The sequence below is a fragment of the Pseudophryne corroboree genome, chromosome 5 (assembly GCF_028390025.1).
Source record: "Pseudophryne corroboree isolate aPseCor3 chromosome 5, aPseCor3.hap2, whole genome shotgun sequence".
In the NCBI taxonomy this organism is placed as follows: Eukaryota; Metazoa; Chordata; class Amphibia; order Anura; family Myobatrachidae; genus Pseudophryne; species Pseudophryne corroboree.
In genome coordinates this window covers 84,574,964-84,602,874 of record NC_086448.1, presented here as the reverse complement: position 1 = coordinate 84,602,874, position 27,911 = coordinate 84,574,964, and the positions used below count along the sequence as shown (strand labels likewise).

Sequence of the window (27,911 nt, the reverse complement as noted above, 5' to 3'; positions counted from 1 at the left end):
GGGCTCTGTGCAGTGCATACTGGCCATTAGAGAGGAGTTGTGTGCTGTGCATATTGGTCTTCAAAATGGGGCTCTGTGCCTTGGTTATTGGCCATCAGACCGGGGGCCTATTTCCTTTATACAGGTCACCAGAATAGTGCTCTACATTTTAACAAGACTAGCATCCAGAAATTGATCTTCCATATATGGGACGATAATTCCAGGTGGCACATGGGAGGGAAAAGTATAAAGCTTTGTGTAGAATTTCTGGAAACATTTTTCTATATTTTTGGAATTCAAAGTCAAATGGCCATTGGAATCTCTAATGGATAATATTTAATTATGTGTGCCTTAAACATGCAAATAATCTGCCTTGTCTCTTTTATCACAGTGTAACCTATGGAGGGTTTTTGCAGCTTTCGCTGATAAAATCTTGATTTGTCGATGGGGTGAGATCTCTAGTCTGGTTTTCTAGATCAGCAATGCGCTCATGTTCTTATTGTTTTTGAGCTTTGTAGATGGAGATAAAATTACCTCTGATGCTTCTCCCAGACTATGGATGGGAGAACTCAGGAGATTGATTAAATAGGAAAAATTCTTCAATGGCTCTCTCCATCCAAGAGACGATCTCAGGCTTCAGTAATAGCAAGTCCCCAGCTAGAGAGATGAAGGTAGTTCTGATTTATGCAGCTCTTTCCAGACCGCTCAGTGGGCCGGATTCATGTTTCTAAGTAAAGCAAACAAAGCAGCATGTAACTTTGTGTCTGGAACAAACCATGTTGCCATGCAAGGGGAGCAAATATATTTATATTTTTTCTGTGCAGGGTAAATACTGGGTGCTTTTGAATGTAGTCCACAAATGTTCGCTTTATTTTTACACTGCAAAGTAGATTTCAGTTAGAACACACACCACCCAAATCTAAGGGGTATATTTACTGAAGTGCAGGTTTTCAGAAGAGGAGCTGTTGCCAATAGCAACCAATGAAATTCTAGCTTTTATCTGCTAGAGGTTGCTAGATAAATCATAAGTACAATCCGATATTCACTTCTGAAAACCTGCACTTCAGTAAACATACCCCTAAATTTTTCTGCACGTTACAATTACCCCATTTGCAGTGCAACATGGTTTTGTCCAGTTGCTTGCTTTTTTGCCTTACTGACAAACATGAATCAGGGCTGCACTCAGATACCTCACTGCCCAGACCTCCATTTGGGGTCAGGAACTGCACATTGAAGTCAGTAGGGAGCTGCCGTTCACAAGAGACATAAGAGTGGGTATTAGCGTTTAGTTTAATGAAACTGAGGCATGGTCTGCATTGTGTGATTGACATCCAAGAGTCAACCAGACAAATCCAGACATCCCAAGGGTAATTAAAGGAAGATGTGCTTCCTTTAAGATCCATAGAAGTAACTCCCAGGAGTTAGGTACCAGCAGTTATGATTTAAGTGCTTTGGCTGTCTGGCTGACGGGATTTTCGTAGCCATGACAGTGAATATAAGGGGCAGACTTGCACAATCACACAGTTTGGGACCAAGACAATGTTAGGTAGTAACACTTCAGATATTTATCTTTGACGTTGAGTGCCACAAAAAAACTCCCTGTGTTAAGGGCTCCTAAGTGTACGTGGGCACAGTTGGAAACCCATCCAGGGTTGACCATTGAACCACAGAGCCCTTGGAAAAATGGCATCATGGAGTAGACTGGGAAGCTCTGTGAAAGGGATGGAACATATTGATGACATTTAACAATTTGGGGTAATGTACAGTACAGTTGCTTTCAAATGAAAAGTATTTATTTATACATTTTATTTCTTTTTTGCTATCCCAAAATTTTCTAGATATGTTATTTTGAAACATTTTAAGTCTTCAGACTTCTTATAATGCTTAGGGGCTCAGGTCATAGAGAACATTTCAGTATGAAAACTTACATTAACCACCAGAGCTGTGCATTACTGAAGAATTTTGAGTTAGTTAAGAAAGCACGATTGCCCAAAGGCTGGAATATAGCAGATAAAACATTCCTAAAATCTGGGATTTTTTAATATATTTTTTTTATTATTTGAAAAAAGTTTTCTTTTCTTTTTTTCCCCAAACACAAATTTAAGGGGCAACTTTTGATGCCTCAAGTATTTAACTAGATTTGTAAAATATGTATTTTTTTACCAGCTGGTTGATCAAATGTTTGCGTTTAAAGACAGAAAAATAAGAAGGTCAAATAAGGTGAGTGGTATATTGTATAAACAGTGAAAACAATCTAAGAAAGTGGTCTGTGTGTATACGTATATGTGTATATGTGTCTGTGTGTTACTTGCAGGACACGTTTAAAAGAGCAAATATTTTTTGTAGTTGCAATTTGCTTGTTGGGTATTTTATTTTGATTGACTTTAGTTGTATGGTGTATACAAGACCATTTGGTAGTAATCTGTAGAACACTTGGCTTATTTACTCCTGTATTGGAATACTTAATTTAGGTTTTGTTGCATTCCTTTTCCCGTAATGTTACCAGGGAGGAGGCAAACAAGAATAAAGTATCACTGATGGATAGACAAAAAGAGAGAGAGCCCCCCAGAATGAATGCTTCAGTTGTTGCCTTTAAGTACAATTACCATACTTTTGGGGATATGCTGAGAATAGTTAATTATAACTAAATGAGTTCTTTTTAGAGTCAGAAGAAGGCTCTGAGATCCAAGTGTCAGACCGGAGAAGGACAGTGAATTGGAGGGCTGGCTCTTCTGTCAGCATGGTGGGATGGTCAAGTTGATTGCAATAGACATTGAAAAGATAGCTAGCTGGTGCAGAACTGTTCCACACAAGGCAGGAACACAGGCCATTTGCATATGTATATATGTCATCCTACAAAAGTAGCTTTTTTTTTTGGTAATGCCAACAAAAACCGGTTTGCAAATGTTGAAAAGCATAGAAAACTTGTTCCCCTGGCAGTGAATTGCATATACAAAATCATTTATGCACACCAAATATATGATGGCAGAAGGTGCCACAATTAATTTTGTACACCACATTGTTCTTAATTTCTTTTCATAATTGGGTCTTGACAAAAATTTGTTAGACGAGCTTTCAAAAATCAAACTTGTCATTTAAATGTAATAAAAATTATTTTGTAAAAAAAATAATAATTTGATAGTTAACTGATTTCAAGCAATAAAATTAGTTTTGTCAAGGTAATGTGATACCGGCGCCTCTTTTACCAATGTCAACTCCTTCCTCTGCCCACCCTCTACCTCACATCCCTTCCTCAGTCTCTGCCCTTGACTTTGCCAGTTATTTTACAACCAGAATTGGCTCCATACATCAGGACAGAACATCACATTCCACCAGAGCCTCAGCAACCAGTCATCTCCTTTCTCTTACCACCCCTCCCCATCCCTCTTACTAACCCTGACAGTTTTCTCCCATGTATCTGGTGAGGAAGTCATGGCCCTCATCCGCACCCCCCCCTCACCACGTGACCCTATCCCCCCTGCTTTCTCCACTACCTCTCCTTTTTGCCATCTCGCCCGCCTACTCAATCTCTCCCTCTCCTAAGTCACTGTACCCTCTGCCTTCAAGCATGCACTCGTCTCTCCTAGTCTTAAAAAACCTACCATTGATCCAAACTACCTACCCATCTCTCTCCCCCCTGTTGTCTCCAAACTCCATGAGTGTATTGTCTACAACCTCCTTCCTTCCTTTCTTTCTTCCCACTCACAGCTTGACCCATTCCCGTCTGGCTTCCATCCTCTCCACTCCACTGAAACTTCCCTCACAAAAGTTTGCAATGACCTCCTTGCTGCTAAATACAAGGGCCAATACTCTCTGCTTACTCTCCTTGACCTCTCTGCTGCTTTTGATACTGTGGACCACCCTCTTCTTCTGCAAATCTTTCAAGCCCTTAGTCTGTGTGATACTGCCCTCTCCTGGCTGTCCTCCTACCACTATGACCGTTCCTTCTCTGTCTCCTCTTATGACTCCACCGGGATTCGGTCTTTAGGTCGACACTGTCTAGGTCAACAACTATTGGTCAACAGTAAGTTTTAAAAATTAGTTTTTTTTTACTTTTTCATACTTTTTGATCCACGTGGACTACAATTGGGAATGGTAACCTGTGCCAAGCGCAGCACTAGCAGAGCGAGGCACCTTGCTCAAGCTAGCCATGCGAGGGGACACGGTGCACTAATTGGGGTAAAAAAGACATGTCGACCTTTTTCTCATGTCGACCTAGAGTCCCTGTCGACCTAGAAACCATGTCGACCTACTTACTATCGACCAATAGTGGTCGACCTGGACACTGTCGACTTAAGTCTAATCTTCCTAACATACCACACCCACTCCACCGCCCCCCACTTCCTCTTACAATAGGTGTCCCCCAAGGTTCTGTTTTTGGTCTGCTCCTTTTCTCTCTCTCTCTCTCTGTACATCCTCTTTAGGTGAGCTCATTACCTATTTTGACTTACAATATCATCTCTATGCTGATGATACTCAAATTTACCTTTCCATCCCTGACCTCTCTTCTGCTCTTCTCATTTGTATCTCCAACTATCTCTCTGCTATCTCTTCCTGGATGTCCCAACGCTTTCTTAAACTTAACATGTCTTATACTGAGCTGACTATTTTCCCACCCTCCCACACAACCTCACCTCCCACAATTATCTATTGATGGCACTACTATCTCATCCAGCACCCAAGTGTGCTGTCTTGGAGTAATCCTTGGCTATTCTCTCTCCTTCACACATTCAGCACCTCTCACAAACTAGACGTTTTCATCTCAATAATATTTTTATACCCTTTCTCACCCAGTATGCTACAAAACCCTTATACACTTACTGGTCATCGCCAGACTGGACTACTGTAATCTCCTCCTATGTGGAATCCCTGACAAATGCCTCTCTCTATTCCAATCTATCCTCAATGCTGCTGCCCGGCTCCTCTTCCTCACCAAACGTGATTCTGCTAATTCACGTTATCTCACTTGCCTACTGAATACTTCCTCACACTCCTACCTCCAAGATTTTTAGTGTTCTGCTCCCTTTCTCTGGAATTCTCTACCTATCCCTATCAGACTCTCCATATCTCTACGGAACTTTAAATGATCTCTCAAGACCCACTTCTTCACCAAACCCAGCCAACTCTTATCCTAACCCTCTGTTTCATGCTCACTGTATACACCATCTGTGTCACCCCGTCTGACTGCCCCTCCCCTTTAGAATATAAGCTCTCATGAGCAGAGCCCTCTTCCCTCATACATCTATCCTTCACTTACTAAAACCATCTTTTACTCCTTACTCCCTTCAACGGCACCTAATCCCACTTATTTGAGTGTTGTCTGCTGATGCAGCTATGTTATATACACTGTTCTTGTCTTATAGTGTCTTGAGCTGTAAGTCACTTTTTTCTTGTTTTGATTATTTGTTTACGTGCTCTGTAACTGGGCGCTATGGATCCCTTGTGGCGCCATACTGTATATATATATATATATATATATATATATATATATATATAAATGATAATAATAATATAATAATATGATAAATAATGCAACACAAAATTAATAATTCAGAAGAATGCAATTTTACAGAAATTGTAAAGCACTGTATTGTAACAAATTTTAATTTTGATTTGAGTTACATTTTTTAATCTGATTTGTCTATAAAATAAGTTCTTATGCCCAAGCTTAATAGCCAAATAACAGCTATTTGCAAGTTGCAGATCAGTAGCCAACAAACTACAATTCACTAATTTCTGCCATACATAATTCAAGACAGTTTTGTACAACCAGATTATTGCAGAAATGTAGTTAATATATTTAGTTCAAACAGTTGTTAAACTGACAATCTGCGATATGTTGAGCAATGTCTTAATGCTACATTACGGATGTAGACTCACAAGTTGTCCAGGCACTGTGGGTCTCGGGCATTCATTGACATAGCTGAAGCTGAAAATACCCCCCAATCTGAGTTCTAATGTAGAGAAGACCCCCAAAATTCATATATAGTGTGTGTGGTGGGGGTCCCACACACACACTCACACACAATCTGGTGACTGTACAGCAGAACTCTCAATCTGGTAGCTAGTATACAGCAGAACTGCTTAACTGTTGGCTAGTGTACAGCAGAACTCCCGATTTGATGGCTAGTGTAGAGCAGAAATCCCAATCTGGGGGCTAGTAACATAGAAACATAGAATTTGTCGGCAGATAAGAACCACTTGGCCCATCTAGTCTGCCCCTTTTTTTTTTTTTATAATATTTTTATCTCTAACCTTATTTGATCCTTATTTCTTTGTAAGGATATCCTTATGTCTATCCCATGCATGTTTAAATTGCTCTACTGTCTTAGCCTCTACCACCTCTGATGGGAGGCTATTCCACTTGTCCACTACCCTTTCTGTGAAATAATTTTTCCGCAAATTTCCCCTGAACCTCCCCCCCTCCAGTCTCAGTGCATGTCCTCGTGTCCTATTGCTTCTCTTCATTTGGAGAATGTTTCCCTCCTGGACTTTGTTAAAACCCTTGATATATTTGAAAGTTTCTATCATGTCCCCCCTTTCCCTTCTCTGCTCCAAACTATACATATTGAGATTTCTTAGTCTTTCTGGGTATGTTTTGTGATGTAGGCCATGCACCATGTTAGTTGCCCTCCTTTGTACAGTTTCTAATGTATTACAGGTTGAGTATCCCATATCCAAATATTCCGAAATACAGAATATTCCAAAATACAGACTTTTTTGAGTGAGATAGTGAAACCTTTGTTTTCTGATGGCTCAATGTACATAAACTTTGTTTAATACACAAAGTTATTAAAAATATTGTATTAAATGACCTTCAGGCTGTGTGTATAAGGTGTATGTGAAACATAAATGAATTGTGTGACTGTAGACACACTTTGTTTAATGCACAAAGTTATAAAAAATATTAGCTAAAATGACCTTCAGGCTGTGTGTATAAGGTGTATATGTAACATAAATGCATTCTGTGCTTAGATTTAGGTCCCATCACCATGATATCTCATTATGGTATGCAATTATTCCAAAATACGGAAAAATCCCATATCCAAAATACCTCTGGTCCCAAGCATTTTGGATAAGGGATACTCAACCTGTAATATCCTTTTGAAGATATGGCCTCCAGAACTGAATACAGTATTCTAGATGAGGCCGTACCAATGACCTATACAGTGGCATTATTACTTCTTTCTGCTGCTGATTCCTCTCCCAATGCAGCCAAGCATCTGACTAGCCTTCCTCATTGCCTTGTTACATTGCTTACCTGCCTTTAAGTCATCTGAAATAGTGACTCCTAGATCCCTTTCCTCCTCAGTAGTTTCCAGTATAGTGCCATTAATACTGTATTTAGCTTTAGGATTTTTGAGACCCAAGTGCATGATTTTGCATTTTTTGGCATTAAACTGTAATTGCCAGACTCTTGACCATTCCTCTAGTCTACCTAGATCCTCAATCATTTGTTTTACCCCACCTGGCGTGTCTACCCTGTTGCATACCTTTGTGTCATCTGCAAAAAGGCATACTTTCCCTTTAATGCCATTTGCAATGTCACCAATAAAGATATTAAAAAGCACTGGTCCAAGTACAGATCCCTGGGGTACTCCACTGGTAACATTTCCCTCCTGTGAATGCACTCCATTAACCACAACTCTCTGTTTTCTATCCTTCAACCAAGATCTTATCCATTCAATAATCCTAATATCCAATCCCAAACTTTCAAGTTTATTTAGCAGTCTGCGATGTGGAACGGTGTTAAAAGCCTTACTAAAGTCTAGATAAGCTATATCCATGGCTCCACCTTTATCCATCACTTTAGTCACACAATCAAAAAAATCAATAAGATTTGTTTGACATGATCTCCCCCCAGTGAATCCATGCTGTTTGGGATCTAGTAAATTGCCGGATTTGAGATAATCTACAGCTCTTTCTTTTAAGAGTGTTTCCATCAATTTCCCTACTACTGATGTAAGACTCACTGGTCTGTAGTTGTTTGCCTCTTCCTTGCTTCCACTTTTGTACACTTTTATACAGCGGAACTCCCTATCTGTTGGCTGTTATAGAGCAGAACTCCCGATCTGTTGGCAAGTGTAGAGCAGATCTTATAGGTTGACTGATTCAACAAATCCCAACTGCCCAGAACCTTGGCAGAATCTTTTTTCCTACCATACATTTCTCAAACTATTTGTTCACTTGGGTTCAAACTATTGTTTTAACAGTCACCTCAGACAGTAGAGTCTTCAGTGGAATTAATGGACAGGACCTTTGTTGTGTGTAGGAAAATATTTTCTAGAACATTATCTGAATAATCTTGATCTTATAAGCACTTTACAGATAGCTCTATGGATGTTACAGGTTGAGTATCCCTTATCCAAAATGCTTGGGACCAGAAGTATTTTGGATATCGGATTTTTCCATATTTTGGAATAATTGCATACCATAATGAGATATCATGGCGATGGGACCTAAGTCTAAGCACAGAATGCATTTATGTTTCATATACACCTTATACACACAGCCTGAGGGTAATTTTACCCAATATTTTTAATAACTTTGTGCATTAAACAAAGTGTGTGTACATTCACACAATTCATTTATGTTTCATATACACCTTATACACACAGCCTGAAGGTCATTTAATACAATATTTTCTCATACGTCCTAGAGGATGCTGGGGTCCACTTCATGACCATGGGGTATAGACCGTTCCGCAGGAGCCATGGGCACTCTTAAGACTTTTCAATGGGTGTGAACTGGCTCCTCCCTCTATGCCCCTCCTCCAGACCTCAGTTTTAGAAATGTGCCCAGGCAGACTGGATGCACTCCAGGGGAGCTCTACGGAGCTTCTCTGAAAAGACTTATGTTAGGTCTCCCTGCTTCGTGGGACTGAGGGGGCAGAAGTAGGAACCAACTTCCTGAAGAGTTTCATGGCTCTGCTTCTGGCTGACAGGACACCATTAGCTCCTGAAGGGTACTGAACGCTAGCCGTGTCTAGATGCTCACTCCCACAGCACACCGTCACCCCCCTCACAGAGCCAGAAGTCGGAAGACAGATCTTCTATCAAGAAAAGTGACGGCTGAGGTACAGCGCGGCTGGCGGGAGCGCAACGCGCCATTGCTGCCCACACACAGGCGGGGGGGGGGGTGCCCTGGGCAGCAAAAACACCTCTATAAACTGGCAAAAAGGGGGCATAAGATGCACAGGCACAGCCCTCCCCCGCCAGTATAAATATTAAGAAAAGTTTCTGAAGTAAAAAATGCGCCAGTGTGGGGGCGGAGCTTCTTCCTCAGGCAGCCAGCACACTGCTCAGCGCCATTTTCTCTCTCCTCAGGCTGCAGAGACATCGCTGGTCCTCCTTCACTTCTGACTACAAGTATCAGGGTGCAAAACGGGGGGGCACAAGCGAATTTGGTGCTTTACAAATGTGTTTTACTGTGTAAAAAGCGCTGCATGTCAGTGGGCATTCTGTGTTCACAGGCATTAGATACTGGCGCTGGGGTTGTGAACTGGCTGCTCCTAAACTGTGTCCCTCTGACAGATTTTACTTTGGGTCTGTCCCCTATAAGTCCCATTGTGTCGGTGTGTGTGTTGTACATGTGTGTAAGACATGTCAGAGGCAAGGAGTTCCTTCCCGGAGGAAACCATTTTAGGGACACAGAAGTGTAATGTGGTGGCGCTGCCGGCACTCCAAGAGCCTGCATGGGTGAAAGAAATACGTGATAGTATGCATCATATCAATAGGAGATTAGATAAGTCTGAATCTCATGCTGATTGCTGAGTGCTGGAGAAAATCTGTGGAGGATGTGATTTTTCAGGGCTCTGTTCTTCCATCCGCAGGCGACCCCTCTGGGTCACATAAAAGACCATTTGCGAATATTGTGAATACTGGTACCGAAACAGACACTGATTCTTGTGTCGACGATAGTGACTTCAGAGAAATAGATCATAAATTGGCAAAAAATATACAATATATGATTGTAGCTATAAGGGAAATTCTGGAAGTCATGGAAGCCACTCCTGTACCTCAGGAGAAGGCCTATTTCTATAAAGAAAAGAAATCTAAGGTCACTTTCCCTCCTTCCCACGAGCTTAATACTCTTTTTGAAGGGATGTGGGTGAATCCCGGAAAGAAATTTCGTATTCCCAAGAGAATTCAGATAGCTTATCCTTTCCCGGTGGAGGACAGGACAAAATGGGAGTCACCCCGTGTCTTAGACAGTGCACTGTCCAGGTTGACAAAGAAGGTAATTCTTCCTGCACCTGGCACGGCCTCACTAAAAGAGCCGGCAGACCGAAAGATGGAAACTACATTGAAATCCATTTATGTTGCCAATGGTACGTTGCTCAGGTCCACAATTGCTTGCGCGTGGGTGAGTCGCGCTATTGGAAAATGGTCAGAAAACGTGTCATCAGAAATCGACACGTTTGATAAAGATGAGATACTCCTTAAATTAGGGAATATCAAAGACGCTGCCGCATACATGCTAGAAGCAATTAAAGATATTGGACTCTTGAGTTCACAAGCCGCTACCATGGCAGTATCTGCTCGGCGGGCGTTGTGGATTCGCCAGTGGAACGTGGATGCAGATTCCAAAAGAAATATGGAGGCTCTCCCATATAAAGGTGAGGCCTTATTTGGCGATGGACTGGATGCGTTAGTCTCGGTGGCTACCGCAGGTAAGTCAACATTTATGCCCTATGCACCTGCACCGGCAAAAAAGACATATCACCCGCACCTGCAGTCCTTTCGGCCCAATAAATACAAAAAAGCTAGAGGTTTTTCCTTCTTTGCAGGTAGGGGAAAGGGAAAGAAGTCCACAGCAGCTTCAGGTTCCCAGGAGCAGAAGTCTACCCCTACTTCTGCCAAATCTTCAGCATGACGCTGGGGCTACTTTGTGGGAGGCCGCTCGGGTGGGGGCACATCTCAAACTGTTCAGCCAAGGTTAGATCCTGTATGGCCTGGATCCCTGGGTGTTGCAAATAGTGTCCCAGGGATACAAGCTGGAGTTTCAAGCCGTTCCCCCATGCCGATTTTTCAAATCGACCTTGCCAGCTTCTCTTCTAGAAAGGGAAGCAGTAACAGCGGCAATCCAAAAATTATGTCAGGATCAGGTCATAGTTTGGTGCCTTTGTCACAACAAGGGAAGGGGTTTTATTCAAGCCTTTTTGACCGATCCTAAACCTAAAAAATCTGAATCTCTACTTGAAACGATTCAAGTTCAAAATGGAATCACTGAGGGCAGTGATTTCCAGTCTGGAGGAGGAGGACTACATGGTGTCTGTAGACATAAAGGATGCTTACCTGCATGTTCCCATTTATCCTTCTCACTAGGCTTATCTGAGATTCGTGGTTCAGGATTGCCATTACCAATTCCAGAAGTTACTTTTCGGTCTCTTCACGGCGCCGAGGGTATTCGCCAAGGTGATGGCGGAGATGATGGTTCTCCTGCGTCAAAAAGGAGTCAATATAATTCCTTATCTAGACGATCTCCTGATAAAGGCGAGATCCAGGGAGCAGTTGTTACAAAGCATCACACTCTCCCTGTCAATACTCCAACAACACGGTTGGATCATAAATTATCCAAAGTCACAGTTGGAACCGACGACAAGATTGTCTTTTCTCGGGATGATTCTGGACACAGAAGTTCAGAGAGTATTTCTTCCGGTGGAAAAGGCTCTGGAAATCCAGAAAATGGTAAAACAGATATTGAAACCATCAAGTGTGTCGATCCATCAGTGCATTCGGTTGTTGGGGAAGATGGTGGCGGCCTACGAGGCCATACAGTTTGGCAGGTTCCATGCCAGGGTATTCCAGTGGGACCTGTTGGACAAGTGGTCCGGATCCCACCTACACATGCACCGAAAGATAATCCTGTTGTCAAAAGCCAGGATTTCGCTCTTGTGGTGGCTACACAGTTCTCAGCTACTAGAGGGACGCAGGTTCGGGATTCAGGACTGGGTCCTGGTAACCACGGATGCAAGTCTCCGAGGCTGGGGAGCTATCACTCAGGGGGAAAGCCTCCAAGGAAAATGGTCAAGTCAGGAAGCCTGCCTTCACATAAACGTGCTGGAATTGAGAGCCATTTATAACGGCCTTAAATAAGCGGTACATCTTCAAGATCATCCCGTGCAGATCCAGTCGGACAATGTAACAGCAGTCGCGTACATAAACAGGCAGGGCGGAATGAAAAGCAGAGCAGCAATGGCGGAGGTGACGAAGATCCTCCTCTGGGCAGAAAGACATGTAAAGGCTCTGTCAGCAATTTTCATTCCGGGAGTAGACAACTGGGAAGCATACTTCCTCAGCAGACACGATCTCCATCCAGGAGAGTGGGCCCTCCACCAAGAAGTCTTTGCAGAGGTGACAAGTCTTTGGGGAGTTCCTCAAATAGACATGATGGCATCTTGTCTCAACAAGAAGCTTCAGAAATATTGTTCCAGGTCGAGAGACCCTCAAGCAATAGCAGTGGATGCGCTAGTTGCCCAGTGGGTGTTCCGGTCGGTGTATGTCTTCCCTCCACTTACGCTGATCCCAAAAGTGCTCAGGATCATAAGGAGAACAAGAGTTCGAGCAATCTTCATTGCCCCAGACTGGCCAAGGAGGGCTTGGTACCCAGATCTTCAGGAATTGCTCATAGAAGATCCTCGCCCTCTCCCTCTTCGCAAAGACCTGCAGCAGCAGGGGCCGTGCGTGTATCAAGACTTACCGCGGCTATGTTTGACGGCATGGTTGTTGAGCGCCAGATCCTAGCCCGAAAGGGTATTCCCAAGGAAGTCATCCCCACCCTTATTCAGGCCAGGAATGGAGTAACGTCGAAACATTACCACCGTATTTGGAGAAAATATGTGTCTTGTTGTGATTCCAAGAAGGCTCCTAGGGAAGAGTTGGGACGTTATCTCCATTTTCTGCAGGCTGGTGTGGAGGCGGGCCTCCGATTGGGGTCAATCAAGGTCCAGATTTCGGCCTTGTCAGTGTTTTTCCAAAAACAATTGGCCTCTCTTCCAGAGGTTCAGACCTTCGTGAAAGGGGTTCTGCACATCCAGCCTCCATTCGTGCCTCCAGTGGCACCATGGGACCTTAATGTAATGTTACAGTTTTTTCAATCGGATTGGTTTGAGCCTCTACAAGAGAAAGAGTTGAAGTTTCTCACTTGGAAAGTGGTGATGCTTTTGGCATTGGCATCCGCAAGGCGGGTGTCTGAATTGGGGGCCTTGTCTCACAAGAGCCCTTACCTGATCTTCCATGAAGATAGGGCAGAGTTGAGAACTCGTCAACATTTTCTTCCAAAGGTGGTTTCATCTTTCCACATAAACCAACCTTTTGTGGTGCCAGTAGTTACTGACACGTTCACTGAGTCAAAGTCTCTAGATGTGGTTAGGGCTTTGAAGATTTATGTCGCTAGAACAGCTCGAATACGGAAAACAGAGTCTTGGTTTGTCCTGTATGCTCCCAACAAGATTGGGTGTCCTGCTTCCAAGCAGACTATTGCGTGTTGGATCAGAAGTACGATTCAGCACGCTCATACTACGGCTGGATTGCCGTTACCGACGTCGGTGAAGGCCCATTCCACTAGGAAGGTGGGCTCATCCTGGGCGGCTGCCCGGGGGGTCTCTGCATTGCAACTTTGCCGAGCAGCTACTTGGTCGGGGTCAAACACATTTGCAAAATTCTACAAGTTTGACACCTTGGCCGAGGAAGACCTCAAGTTCGGTCAATCGGTGCTGCAGGGTCATCCGCACTCTCCCGCCCGTACTGGAGCTTTGGTATAAACCCCGTGGTCATGAAGTGGACCCCAGCATCCTCTAGAACGTATGAGAAAACAGGATTTTAATACCTACCGGTAAATCCTTTTCTCCTAGTCTGTAGAGGATGCTGGGTGCCCGTCCCAGTGCGTACTTTACCTGCAGTTTTGTTATTAGAGTTACACAAGTTGTGTTATATTAGTTTCAGCATGTTGCTGTAATTGATTCATGCCTGTTGGCGTGTGTTCTGTTGAATGCCATGTTGTGCGGCATGGTTGAGGTGTGAGCTGGTATGTATCTCACCAATAGTTTAAAGTAAATCCTTTCCTCGAAATGTCTGTCTCCCTGGGCACAGTTCCTATAACTGAGGTCTGGAGGAGGGGCATAGAGGGAGGAGCCAGTTCACACCCATTGAAAAGTCTTAAGAGTGCCCATGGCTCCTGCGGAACCGTCTATACCCCATGGTCATGAAGTGGACCCCAGCATCCTCTACGGACTAGGAGAAAAGGATTTACCAGTAAATATTAAAATCCTGTTTTTAATAACTTTGTGTATTAAACAAAGTTTGTGTACATTGAGCCATCAAAAAACAAAGGTTTCACTATCTCATTCTCACTGAAAAAAATCCGTATTTCGGAATATTTGGATATGGGATACTCAACCTGTATTAGTAGCTGTGTAAGTTTTTATGTTTCCCTGAGACATTAGTTAAATCTCATTTCTATGCAAGCTATGTCTCTAGTTCCTAGAGAAGTGGTAGATTAATAAATGGACCACAACATGGCTGCCTCCATTGTGTAGCTTATAGGTCCATTTAAGTGCAAAGGATTTATTTTTAAAAGTTTTGCTTGGTTATTTATTAATTTAAATACTTCCCAAAAACATACTGTACACATATCATGCAGATACAAGAATCCTAGCCATAGGAACAAGCATTTTAAGAGGAGTGGCCTGTAGGCAGTCCCCAACCCCCCCCCCCCCCCTCACCCTTTTTTCCTCACCGCGTATCTTCTGCCGATGGAGTCATCTTTCCAGTGCTCTATTTGGAGAGAGAGTACATGCATTGTAAATAGCATAGACATTTCAAGCACCATATTTTCAAAGATGGTGTTGTCTGTAGAAGGGAACAGGTGACGGCTGCATGGCGCAGTGTGTCTGTTATAGGCACAATATGTGCGGGCACTCATTGATCCATGGTGGTCATTCCGAGTTGCAAACGCTAGGCCGCCGCCATCTGGTAGTGTATCTTAGCATAGCAGAATAGCGAACGAAAGGTTAGCAGAATTGCTACTAAATAATTCCTTGCAGTTTCTGAGTAGCTCCAGACCTACTCCTAGATTGCGATCAGCTCAGTCCGTTTAGTTCCTGGTTTGACGTCACAAACACGCCCTGCGTTCGGCCAGCCACTCCTCCGTTTCTCCAGACACTCCCGCGTTTTTACCTGGCACGCCTGCGTTTTTTAGCACACTCCCAGAAAACGCTCAGTTACCACCCAGAAACGCCCCTTTCCTGTCAATCATTCACCGATCAGCAGTGCGACTGAAAAGCGCCGCACGAACACCAGCAAATCTACTAAGTTTTGTGTTAAATAACTTAGCGCATGCGCTCTGCGTACCATGCGCATGCGCATTTAGCAACAAATCGCAGTATACCAAAAATCGGCAACGAGCGAACAACTCGGAATGACCCCCCATGTGTGCTGCACCCATTATAGCGAGAGAGTAACAATTTAATGAGAGCTTCATGCAATGTAGTAATGTGTCAGAGCACCAAGGGCAGACGCTTTATGTTACACAAAATATATTTGATTTGGAATACGTGTGAGATTTTATTAATAACTCAATGGGAGCTGGGAGCCAACGGTGACTTCCAGTCAGCCGCTAGCTGTCAGATGACATAATGCCATCTGTATAACAACAAATATGCGTTTTCCTTGACACTAACACTGAGACGAAAGACGTTTCTCCTGCATGTCTGTAAGACTTTTAGAAAGTTCAGTATTATTTCCTTTCAAACTTAAGCAACTCGCCTTTGTTCTTATATATGCATCAGATCATAAACTCGATTGAATAGGAAACCTGTGCATGAAAACTTATGATGCGGTCAACAAAATCCTGCACGCACAATGTTTCTATTAAATTAATAATGTTTATAGTAATGTTGACATCACTGATAAATGACTTACATCAACAGCAAACAAGGGCCTTGAAAGAAACTTTTCTCACACAGAAAAAGTTCTCAGTGGCCGTTTCTCTCCGGCCTTTCATCACAAAGACGTATAGTTCTGCTACAAATGATTTTCATAACAAAAGGGCGACTACTTCGGTAAACTTGTAATGAATTTGGAACAGCTTTTCTTTGAACTAAAACACATTTCTTTTCTAAATAAACGGCTTTAATGTCTGTGTGAATAATACTGACTCTCAATGGGGGTTAGATATCAAAGTCTAGTGGCCTTTTTCAAAAAGGGGCATACGAAGGCAGGCCCGGTTTCAGCCGGCAAAAGAATTCTGATTTATTCTTTAGCAAGTTTCTGGTCTTTTGTATTTTTAGCGCCATTCCGAGTTCGTATATTCTGTATTTTATAATCCTAAACAGTCACTGAGTATTCTGCCATTGCTGAAGTTATAAACATGAAGAAAATATGAGTGAAGGCGCACAATGTAATAACCGACTGCTTCTTTGATACAATTTATCTAGTTTATTAAAATTACTGATTAAAAATCAATCTTATATAGATAGTAAGGCAAATTCATTTAGCCAATAAATTTCATATTACCATAAAACAATAATTAAAACAATTACTCTATGAGCAAGCAAGTGTAAACTCCACACAGATTGCACTTTGATTGATATAGCTCCTTTAGAAAGCTTAATTGCAAGCACCTGTATTATTAAACCAATTGGAGAAGGATTATCATTCAGCCGAAATACTTCTCATACAGAAATAGGCAAAGATACTGTTATTTCCAAAGCAAATGGTTGTTAGTTCACAAATTAATATGTGGGCTGTATGCACTCATGCAATGAAGTGTTAATATGCCTCCTTCGGCTGAGTAGATGTGAAATCATGCACCAATCTTTGAGAGAATTTGACTCCAAACAAACTGTCTGTAATGACGTGCAACAGATACTTCACTTAATAAAGGATGCTGTTCATATGGGGGGTGTAAGTGTGTAGATACTTCACCCATCCGTTTGTGTCAGGAGCGCTCCTGGGTGGTGCAAGCCCGTATATCCTCCTGGTGTTTCCTCCTGCCTGGTCCACAATGCTGGTATCGGGCGCAGGGGATGGGGGACTCGTAGCTGAATCTACGGGTTTCTTGCACTGCCACAGACTGTGTGATGGTGGACTGTTTGCACGTGTCGCGTCTCGCGACTTCCGGGTTCGGGCTTCCGGACTTTGCGTTCCACTTGCGGTTCACAGAAAGTTGGTCACCTGACGCGTTTCTCCGCCCACAACGATGGCGGTTTCATCAGAGGATGATAGGTCCATTGCTATGGTCTCTTTTTATCCCCTCAGGGGGCTCTCCATTGGATAATATATATTAACCCTTAATCTCCCTTAATTGGGATGCATTACCATCTTATTGCATCAATGTCGTTATGTAAACATGGCAAACGGTTAACAAATGAATTATTAGTTAATTAGTGTGTCATTGTTCTCATTTTAAATAGTGCAAAGCAGGTTTATTAAAACATTGAGGTGCCTGTCTGCTAATCTACTATAAACATATAAATGGATTAATAAAATATAATACATGAATAATATGTATATAGTTTATACACATAGTATTCTATGTATATAAGACTTAATTAGTCAAATATTAATCATCAGTATATACAAAGAATACATAAATAAATAAATAAATCAATAAGTAAATAAATCCCTAAGGGATATTTCTCCTTAAATATAAAAATATATATAAATATATAAAGACATCCACATATGTCATATGAGTATATTTTACAGAATCTATATATTAAATACTATGTATCTTCAATAGCCAATATTCTAAAATATATAGCTAACTAAAAAGGATAGTAGGTAGATCCAATGAGCACAGATGTTCTAGATAGATCTACGCATAGAGAGATTATGTGTCCAAAAGTGAACATTCTTAAAACTAGTTATCTAACATGAAGAGACAGAGACAGAGTTCATACGCAGAGATATAATTTTCAAATCTATATTTCATATTTAGTTTATTACTGAATTATTCACCCAACAATATATTTTCTTATCTGATGAGTGATAGGAGGGGGGAAAAATAGAGGGGGAGAGGGGGGGGGGGGGAAGGAAAAGGAGGACTGGGGGGAAAAAAAACGGAAAAAGGAAAAAGGAAACGGAGGAGAGGATTGAGAGGAGGAGAAAGAAGGAGGCAAATATAAATGGACAAATTTACTGTTCTATTTTCTTATGATTCTTATATATTATTTAGTTCGATGTTCTCATTGAGTCCTAAGGGCTCCAATGTTCTCAATCTAAATATCCAATAAGCCTCCCTTCTGCATAGCAGATTAAACCTATCTCCCCCTCTTTCAGTCACTCGGATCTGTTCAATTATACATATTGTGATATTTTTCAATTGTCCTTGTTGGCATTGGTTTGTGTGTCTAGATACACTATGTAATAAGCTTCCCCTTAAGATATTACGTCTATGTTCCAAAAACCGTGTTTTAAATTTTCTAATGGTGCGACCAACATATTGCTGGCCGCATCCACAGGTCAACAAATAAACAACATAGGAGGACTCACAATTGGTGAAACTTTCTATGAAATAAGTGTCTCCTGTAACGGTTGACTTATAGCTCGTTATTTTCCTTGAGCTTACATAATTACAGGTTAGACACCTATTTCTTGTGCACCTAAAAAAGCCCTTGGGTTTATCTAGTCTCCAATCTGCTACACCCATATTCTTTTCTTTCTTATCATTCTCTAATTTAACTCTCTTCTTCCCAAACATACTAGGGGCAAGTTTACTCTGTAAGGTGTCTGACTTTCTATATACCACTTTAAGATTCATAGTTGAACCTATATTCAACAAAGGGTCTACTTTCAATATTGCTGAGTTCTGCTTAATGATTTTTCTAATATCTGTAGCATGTGTATTATACTGTGTCACGAATACTGGTGTGTCCCTATAAGGATCCTCTCTCTCATTTTCCCCTTTCTCTTTAATATTACTCCTAACCATATTCTCATTGATATTTTTGGTTAGTAACATGCACCTATCTTTCTTGTTGGTATCTTCTAACGCATTTTTCAAGATATGAGGAGGGTAGCCTTGATCTTCAAAAGCTTCATATACTGTTTTAACTTGTTCTTGATAAGTATCCTGTTTAGAACAATTTCTTTTAATCCTATAAAATTGACTTTTTGGGACATTGTCCCGCCATGCTCTTAAATGACTGCTATCGTATCTGAGGAAATTGTTGGTATCAACCGTTTTAAAAAAGGTTTTGGTCTCTATGTTTTCTGCCCTGGACAGGAGCACAACATCCAAAAAAGTAATAGAGTGAGGGTGTGTAGAGTGAGTGAATTTTAAACCATAATCATTACAATTAAGGTGATTAATAAATGAAGTGATTGACATTGCATCCCCATCCCAAATAAAAAACAAATCATCAATATACCGCCTATAGAGGACCAGGTTCGCCCCGAAGTCACTCCCCCAAATGAGTGCATCTTCAAGTGCACCCATATAGAGATTGGCGTAACTAGGAGCGAACCTGGTCCCCATGGCGGTACCCCGTGTTTGTAAAAAATACTGTTTATTAAATGTGAAATAATTATGTTCCAATATATATTTTATCGATGCCACTATAAACTCTCTCAATTTTCCTTCTAGTGATAAATCTTTCTCTAATGTTTGAGTAATCACTTCCAATCCCTTTGCATGGGGGATATTGGAATAAAGCGACTCCACGTCACATGTAAGAAATTGATATGATTCTTTCCATTTAATTTCTTTAATAATATTCAAGAATTGTGTGGTATCTCTTGTGTATGATTCTAATTTAGTAACATATTTCTGTAAATGTGCATCAACAAAATGTGACAAATTAGAAGTGATAGACCCAATACCAGAAATAATAGGGCGACCCGGGGGTGAAATAAGTGTCTTGTGTATTTTTGGTAAATGATAATAAATTGGAGTGATAGGATAAGGGGTAAAAATAAATTTCCAAGTATCCTTGGAGATTGCGCCCCTGTCCAGGGCATCATCCAAGAGATCCTTCAGTTTCTTCTGAAATGTTAATGTGGGATTAGAAGACAAAGTCTGGTAAAACAATTTATTACCTAACTGTCGGGAGGCTTCTTTTAAATAGTCACTTGTGTTTTGGATTACAAGACCACCGCCTTTATCTGCCTTTTTGATGGTGATATCTTCATCCATCATCAGACTTTTTAAGGCTCTTCGCTCATCATTAGTTAAGTTATCTCTAAATGGAATTTTATCTGTTTTATCACACAGCTTTCTAAAATCTTCCATGGTGGTGTTGTAGAAACTTTCCACCAGAGGGCCTCTAAATTGGAGTGGGTAGAACTCAGATTTTCTTTTGAAAATCTTGTCATCTATTTTCCCACTATTAAATATTTTGATGGTACCGCTTGAATTTAGTGTACTTTCCCGTCCTAATTCTTCTAAATCTAATAGTGCACCTCTATCGGTTTCATCCAATAGGATTGGTATATGTATTTCTCCATCCTTTTTATTATTCAGTTTTTTCATAGCAAAATAACGTTTTCGGCTTAAATTCCTGGTAAACCTATTAAGGTCAACAAAAAGGGTAAACAAATTAGGTTTTTTTGCGGGAGCGTACTTCAGACCCTTATTTAACAACTGTTTTTCTGGTGTAGTAAGTTTTTTAGTGGACAGATTACACTTGCTTGCTCATAGAGTAATTGTTTTAATTATTGTTTTATGGTAATATGAAATTTATTGGCTAAATGAATTTGCCTTACTATCTATATAAGATTGATTTTTAATCAGTAATTTTAATAAACTAGATAAATTGTATCAAAGAAGCAGTCGGTTATTACATTGTGCGCCTTCACTCATATTTTCTTTAGGTACACATTAGATGTTAAGTGGATTTCCAGGTCCATTTTGTGAAGGCAGCCTACTTTGGGTTGTTCTCTATGTTAAGAGGCCACAGTTGGGAAAGACTTAGCGCCAGACACATATATTCTTTTCTCGAGTTATAAACATGGCATGATTTAATATGTGTGCTGCACATAATAGATACTGCATCTTTGTACACATTAGTTTTTTATTTTAATTTTATTTTTTTTAGAAAAAAGTAACTGTAAGATCACTTGTTAAATAACCCAATGTTTCCTTGTTAGACTGCAATTATAATATTACATCTCTTAATAGCCACTATATTTATTTATTTATTTATTTATTTGCCACTATATTTATTTATTACATCCAGAATGTCTTTCTGAGCCATAGACTGTGGAATGATCATTACATATGGTTTTGATGAGCACTAAATTTAATTGGGGTCTAAAAATTAATCTAAACGTATTTTGCAAAAAAAAAAATTTTTTTTATCATTGTCATTTATTTTTTCATATATTTCCATCATCTTGGTGGGGGGGGGGGGGGGGATGTGAAAAAAATTATGTTGATTTAAAAAAAAAAAATTTAAAATAAAAAGAAGTTGGTTAAATTAAGTTAGTACATTAAAGGGCCTAATATACCAACAACTAAACTGTAAAACTTTGGAAACAATTACGTTTGTTTTAATTAATTTCCTCGCTCTGATTCAGTCCAGCCTTCAGAGAAAGCAGTGTAATAGATCAAGAGGTGAAGGGATAAAAAAAAAATTATTCCATCAAGTAATTACTGCTGTTGGGTCAGTTTATACATGGATTCAAGTCCGTGTCCTTCACATGTGGGATAGACTATCTCAGCAGTATGACATCAAGCGCTGTGCAACTTCAGAATCTCGGAGAAAACACAGCTGTTCTGTGATTTAAGACTGTCACACGATATATATATTCCTGTTCACCCTACTATACAAAATATCGAAATATTTTTTGTCTCAATTCTGCTTTAAGAAAAGATGCATGTAAATGAATCTCTTCACCACTTGTAACTCGAGGCATCTGCAAAGCCTGGAGAAAATTAGCACTTTAAGAATTATATAACTCTCTAGATAATTGAACTAATTAAATCTTAACTAACATTAACACAACTCTAACATTCCTTCAACAGTGGTTAATTACTGAAAGAACATGTAGACTAAACAGATGAGTCTTGTGGACGGAGTAAATGGAACAGGTTTTTTTCCCCCTGTATTCATCTTTTGATAAGGTTTAATTAAAACTGTCTCTCCATTGTTGTCAGGATGAATGTGCTTGTTTTTTCAGTGAAAGCCAAATTATTCACTTGAGCCATGGTTGGATAATCAAAGCCATTTAAAAGTTTGGGGGTCCATTGTTGTTTGGGAGATATAATTACCAACATTCCCTCTGAAGTTTTTTTCCCTCTTCATCTTAATGTAATTTCACTGCTAATGTGAAGCATTCAGAACCCATTCTATTGCTCACACTGGAGAAAGCAAGAAAACCGCTGACCTTGTTCCGCTTTCGCCATTTAATTAAAACTAATACAAAAGTATTCAAACTGTTATAACATTTAACGTGATTATCAACTCTAAGCAACTTCAGTGTCTTTCAGAACTCTGCGACGCAGCAAGAAGTATGTAGTGTGCTGCAGTATTTACCTGCAGAAAACGTCAGGGTTTTCAGAATAGCGGGCGGAAGGGAATACATATGATATACCGGCGTTTGGGATGCTGACTGTCAGAATCCCGACACTTACTACAGTAATACCCCTTTCAGACCGCCTGAGGCGGGTCGCACCCTGGAGCCTGACACGGGTGCTCCCAGGGTGCGACACATGATCTCCAAGCGCCGTCCGTCCACACAGAATGAACGGGAAATGGGTCGCATCAACCCAGCTTACCATTCACACCGCACCGCTTATCGCGTTGAACACGGGTTCAACCTGCTCGCTACCCGAGTTGGAATACCTGGTCACTCGACCCGGTATTTCAACCCTGGCACCTTTCAGACTTCACATGAACACGGGTTTTGCGCGTTCATGTGCCAATAATCCGCGTTCATAGCTGGCGGTCTGAAAGGGGTATCACTAACTCCCCTAACCCACCTTTCCCGCAGCCCGACCCTAATCCTTCCCCTCACAGCCGCCTTCCCCATGCAGCCTAATCCTAATCTTTAAAATGAAATAATATTTTGTCATCGAACAATTTCAGCGCTACCTCTATGTAATAGGCAAAAATGGATGCTACAATGGAGGTGGTGTTCCCCCGCCAGCACACCTGTCATCATTAGAATCTGAGATTGCACCAGCCCATGCAATTTGTACATCTGACTTGGACGGACTGGGTTTACTGGCAGCGTGCGCCGCCTCTGCTGACCTCAGTGATGTAAATATGCTGCATTGCTTACACCCATGGAACACCCAGGAAATGCCCAGGAATTTCATATGTTAAAGAGGTTGATGGTGCGCCCAGTAAGCCATACCTGCTTGCGCACCCACTTTATGGAAATCATGTTCACTGAGCGTACGATCTCAAGGCGCAGTTGCTACATGCGCAGATTGTTCCTTCAGTACCTTTGCACGTGCACAGAAGCTGAAATAGCAGCTGCCGACGTGCTACCGGAGAGCCCTCTGCAGCACGGGAGAGCAGCTCAGCCTGAGCGTCTCCAGAGGCACTCAGACTCTGCGGCATGACCTGATTTGCAACGATGGTACCGATGTATCAGCAGTTGTGCGCCGTCGGATATGGAAATTATGCGCTAGCAGTGGGCGTCCCTATGCCCAGGTTAGCATCTGCCCATATTAGCATATAGTCCAAATTGCATACAGCAAAGATAGCAGCAGCAGCAAGAACAACCATACCAGTAGTCCCTGAGTGTGAATATACAGCTTTTTTATTTTCATTTCTTGTTCTATGTCCAGCCAGTGCTGGATTAATAACAGGGTTATTGTTAGGGACCCTCGCATGTTTGTTTTCTTGTACCCCCCACAAACCTTATTGAAGGTAGAGCAAGCTAATAATGAGTTATATCCCTTTCCGATCTCCAATGCTGGATCCCACCCGGGAATTGGAAACGGGTCCTTCCCGGGTGGGATCCAGCATTGGAGACTCTCCTACCCCTATTGGCTGGCTGTCCGACCCAGCATTATGGTTGCCATAGCGGTGGGGGTGGAGCCGGCAGTGGAGACGGCGCTGGGAGATGAGCCTCTCCCTATCTAGTAAACGGCTCTCAGGTCGCATCGACCCGGGAATCTGTTTACGCAGCCACTGACCCGGTATTCAACCCGTGAATAACACTGCTTATAACCCGGATTGAATTTCCGGGTCAGGCAACCGGGGAATTTGGACTCGGCGCTTTCACACCGCACACTGACCCGTGTCGACCTGGCAATATGCCAGGTCGATACCAGGTTATTTGTGCGATGTGAAAGGGGTATGAGTTATGATTTGTGTATATGTTCACAGGCCTTTGTACACCCACCTGTAGTGATCTTTATAAGTAACTCTGTACTCACTTCAAGGACCCTGAGTGTAATTGTCAACCAAATTTCAAAACCTGAGCAGCAAACCCATATAAGTTTTCTTTAAATAGCATGTACTTCTTAAATCATTATCTCACTGGGGGGGGGCTTACAATAGCTCTGGAGAGTCATCCAGTATTGCTGCCAGTCAGACACACAGACTCACAGGCAGCATGTCGCATGAAGGCAGAGGGAGGAGAATAAGGGAGGGAATCTTACAGTAGTTAGAGCAGATAAAGCTCAGAGGGGCATTCCAAAGCCTCTCTGCTCACTATATCATCAATATCAGCCTGAAGAAAAAAAGCAAGGAAAATGAAAATTACTAAGGGTCTGATTCTGATTGGGAAGTAACGCAAACAAAAGCAGGTAACTAAGCATCTGGACTGCAGGTGGGGCAGATGTAACATGTGCAGAGAGAGTTAGATTTGTGTGGGATGTGTACAAACTGAAATCTAAATTAGTGTAAAAATGAAATCTAACGTCTGTGGGTTAGATGCCAAAGCAGCCAGTATTTACCAGGCATAGTGAAAATATTAATGTATTTACCCCTCTTGCATGGCAACATGGTTTGTTCCAGAGAAGTTACTTTCTTTTTTTGCTTTACTTCCAAATCAGAATGAGGCCCTAAGTTTCTTGTTATAGCCGCCATTGTGAATTCTGTAAAAAAGAAAAAGAAATCTAGGATTGCTGCTCTCGGGTGTGGTTCATCACTATTGCTTCCAGATAGTAAAGCATTCTGATACATTATTTTTTTAAAAATGAAAAGCGAGGTTTTAAGCCTTCCAGAATCCTGTGTGAGGAGAGGGTTTCTCTTATCTACAGTCTCACACAAGCAGGGTCGGACTGGCCCACAGGAGTAGAGGGGAAATCCGCAGAGGGCACAACTGCCTGAGGGCGCAACCCCTTCCTCGAATGTCCGATTCCAGACAGTGCACTCAAATTATACATTGTTCCTCAATTAGAGGATCAGTTACATGGTCTCTAATGACTGACTTTACCTAGTGGGGACTGGGCTCCCACCTATTTTAACTGCCCGTATCCCTTAAGCATGGACCCCTACCACTGCATTCCCCAAGAGGGGCACTTCATGCCTCAGTCTAACACTGCACTCAGGGGCGTTTTAAGAGAGGCAGAGGCCCGTGTTCAGCCACCTCCGTTTGGGCCCCCTCCTCTCTGCCCGGAGTGCTGTAGAGTCTGAGCTCTAGAGGGCTCAGACTCTACTGCGCATGCGCAGATATCCGGGGAATATGGCGCGGCGGCCATTTTCCCTGAGATTTATCTACTGCGCATGCACAGAACTCCGTGAAAATGGCCGCTGAGCCATTTTCACTTTGTTCTAACAGCGCTGCGGATGCCGGCGCTGGACTTCGGAGGGGTGAGTATTTTAAAAATGGGTGGAGTGTGCGGTGGGGGCCCCCTCTGGACTCAGGGGCCCATGTGCACCGCACACACTGCACCCATTATAGAAATGCCAGTGACTGCACTACCCTAGGCAACAAGGGAGAGTTGCCTGGTTATAACTCCTAGCTTCTTTTTTTTCTTGCAAGAAGGAAATATGCATGCACCCTAAATCCGTTGTGGCCTTCTGTCTAGGGGGCGTGGCCTCATGGGAAAGTCTGCTCCCATGAGCCACGCCCCATTTTTTATCACTGTGGCGGCATGCCCAGTGTTTCAGTAGCTACTAGGTACGCGCCCAGTCCCCCTCTCCCGTGATTAGATGCTGTGCGCATGCGTGGCATCTACTCACCGCTACTCTGATACACAGCTAAGAGTGAGAGGGGGCCTCACAACTTCCCCCCAACTGCGGGACACTGTGGCCACGGATGGGACAGCAGGTCAGTGCCCAAAACACGGGTCAGCCCCGATTGAGAGGTATAACTGAGTTTCAAAGCACTACATGACCAGGGCCCAAGGTACCTGCAGCAGCTTCTGACCCCATACTGCCCCACTCCATTACTGTGATCTATAGATGAAGGACTTTTAGCAGTACCTAGAATCTCCCGTAATTCATCGGGTGGTCTTCAGTATGCCGAATGTCGGGATCCCGGCGCACATTATACTGGCGCCGGAATCCCGACACCCGGCATACTGACAGCTATTCTCCCTCATGGGGGTCCACGACCCCCCTGGAGGGAGAATAAAACAGTGTGGCGCGCGTAGCGCGCCACCGTGCCCGCAAGGGGCTCCTTAGCGCTCGCCACGCTGTTGGTATGCCGGCGGTCGGGCTCCCGGCGCCGGTATGCTGGTCGCCGGAAGCCCGAGCGCCGGCATACCGTACTACACCCAATTAATCTGGGAGTCGAGCTTTTAGTCATGCGGCACCGACTCTATGGAACTCACTTCCCCACACAGTGCGAGAGGCCCCAACTTACAGAATCCTTCAAAAGTAGACTCAAGGCTTTCCTGTTTACTCAAGCATTTCCATAATTGTCCCTTTAGTATCTACATGCTTCTGTATTTTATGAAAAGCTTTTCTGTACTTTATTATTTTCTCTACTATATTATGCTATGTATCTGTTAAGCGCCTTGAGTCCTATTGGAGAAAGAGCGCTATATAAATAAAATTATTATTATAACTGGTTCATGACCTCTGTGGTTGATCAGCCGCATTCTGCCATATGTTAATTTCATGTCATATGTTAATTTAAATGTCAATTTATTATATGCTATAAAATTACATTTATATATTGAATAAACCAGAAAAAAATAAAAGTGTTAACTTTGTTTCTCTTGCTCCTCTTGTTATCAGGAGAACATTGCACCCTGTACAGTATATACTTTTATACTCTCAAATTCTGCTGTGCAGTTTTAAATTTCCGATAAATCCCAAGTAAACAACGTTTAGGTCTTCAAGCAGCTGAAAGTCCTGTTCACATGTTTGGCGGTGTAAAGAATAGGGACAAAGCAAAATGTAATTCAATGTGGCCTGATTAGACATGCATTAATGCCTGATGGGACGCAACAAAAGCCTTTCCACTGCAGTGTGCTACCCATCATCAACACTTTCAGAAAATCACTTGTGTGTGAAGTCGCACAATGCACACAATACACAGAGGAGCAAAATGTTTTAGACATAAATTTGCTTTTGATTAATTATAACTTTAAATAATCATAGTTTCAACACAATATATTTTAAAACACTAATACAGCGCAATTTTCTAAATAGCTGAAATATATTTGTAGATATCCCTTTTCATCTGCAGTGTTTACAAACATTTTTTTATTTAGTTTTTTTTAAAGTAAATCTTGGTTTCCTCCGTTGTGTCATTTGAAAGTTTAGGGGCCTGGTTGATTGACTTAGAAAGCGGGGCATGGCAGTGTAATGATTTCACGCTCAGCGGTTGGCTAATAAGGGCCGTAGTTATTATTTACTGAGCCCAACTTGCAGGGGAGGAAAAAAAAACGTATTGTGTTAGGCCAAGCAGCTTAAAGGGCTTCAGCACCCCAAGTGTGAGGACAATTGTCTGTGCCCAGCAGGTACGGAATAGATCCAGGCAAACTCTGTTATGTGCAGAATGCTGACTGGCCTAAGTCACTCGTACGTTTCAAACATTACAGAGGTTTGCTCCTCGTGAACAAGTTGATCAGAC

At 42.1% G+C, this 27,911-nt stretch overlaps 1 protein-coding gene across 7 annotated transcripts in view; it reads left to right on the top strand.

The window, feature by feature from the left end:
* Window positions 1-27,911, top strand: part of CDK14 (cyclin dependent kinase 14) — a 1,134,790-nt gene that overhangs the window by 1,037,965 nt on the left and 68,914 nt on the right. The window contains exon 15 of one of the 7 annotated variants that reach the window (XM_063921437.1): window positions 21,949-21,969. The exons of the other annotated variants lie outside the window; for them this stretch is intronic. The gene's annotated coding sequence lies outside the window, so the exon portion shown is untranslated. Of the gene's footprint in view, window positions 1-21,948; window positions 21,970-27,911 lie in introns of those variants that run through there. 7 annotated transcript variants of the gene reach the window in all.